Here is a 1,630-nt window from a genome sequence, read left to right as displayed (position 1 = left end):
CTTAAAAATGGGCTCACACACCACGGTGGATTGAGCTATGAATCGGCTGATGTAGTTCAACCTTCCTAGAAAACTCATCACCTCCTTCTTTGTCTTTGGAGGAGGTAATTCTTGGATCACCTTGATCTTAGAAGGGTCAAGCTCAATGCCCCTTCGGCTGACTATAAATCCCAACAACTTGCCAGCTGGCACTCCAAAAGCACATTTGGCGGGATTTAACTTCAAATTATATCGGCGTAGACGATCAAAGAATTTCCTCAAGTGAGTCAAGTGATCCGAACTCTCGCGGGACTTGATTATGACATCATCTACATACACCTCGATCTCTTTGTGAATCATATCGTGAAAAATGGTCGTCATAGCCCTCATGTAAGTAGCACCGGCATTTTTGAGACCAAACGGCATCACCCGATAATGATATACAGCCCAAGGCGTGATGAAAGCTGTCTTTTCTGCATCTTTTTCGTCCATCAAGATCTGGCGGTAACCCGCATAACAATCCACAAATGACTGCATCTCATGCTTAGCACAGTTATCAATGAGGATGTGAATGTTTGGCAATGGAAAATTATCTTTTGGGCTAGCTTTGTTGAGATCTCTGTAGTCAACACAAATTTTGATTTTTCCGTCTTTCTTGGCAACCGGAACAACATTAGCTAACCAAGTCGGGTACTGCGTCACTTCCACTACTTGGGACTCGATCTGCTTTGTAATCTCCTCTTTGATCTTTAAACTCAACTCAGGCTTAAACTTCCGAGTCTTTTGTTTTACTCGACTGAAATCTGGATTGATTGGCAACTTGTGGGACACCATATTCGTACTCAATCTTGGCATATCTCTATAAGAGCAGGCAAACACATCAATATACTCTCTGAGCAAACGGACTAGGTCTCTTCTTTGAGCTTCAGTAAGATGGACACTGATTCTTACTTCTTTAACACATTCCTCATCTTCGAGATTCACACTCTCGGTTTCCTCTAAATTCGGCTTGTGTTGATTCTCGAATTGTCGAAACTCTTCAGCAACATGTTCGGGAACCTCATTCTCTTCTTCATATTCCTCACATTCATCATCACCTGCTTCATTTTGTTCACTCGGTTCATGACACGACATGACATTGGCAGGTTTTAAATTAATATTACTGAAATCATAAACAAACAAAGTTAGGAAAATAAAATATAAACAGATAAGTGACAAATATTTTATAAAAGAGGCTTTCATTTAAATTGCGAAAAGACAAGCACAAACTTTAGCCATGACCGAGGGCCATTGCTTTTTTAAACATCACAAGGGAATTTAAAATAAAAACTTCAAACAAATAAACTGCATAAATGGTGGGTCTCGGGCCTCTTCCGAACTACCACCGATTTTAAAACAAACAAAGACACATGTCTTTTCTACCCAGATGTGCGGGAAATCAGGAGTGGTGTGGAGGTCCAGTTCTGCAAGCGCTCCTCAGGCTCTGCATCACGGATGGCTGATGTCCCAACCTCTTCCTCAATGACCGCATCAATCTCCTCAAAAAGGCCACAGATTCCTTCCCCGAGACCATCATTATTGACATATCCTCGCACCGGGAATGACTGGTACAGATGGGGAATTGGCCTGGCCAATGCTTGATCACTACTCT

This window comes from Solanum stenotomum, unplaced genomic scaffold (genome assembly GCF_019186545.1).
Source record: "Solanum stenotomum isolate F172 unplaced genomic scaffold, ASM1918654v1 scaffold10223, whole genome shotgun sequence".
In the NCBI taxonomy this organism is placed as follows: Eukaryota; Viridiplantae; Streptophyta; class Magnoliopsida; order Solanales; family Solanaceae; genus Solanum; species Solanum stenotomum.
This window is presented reverse-complemented; position numbering follows the sequence as displayed.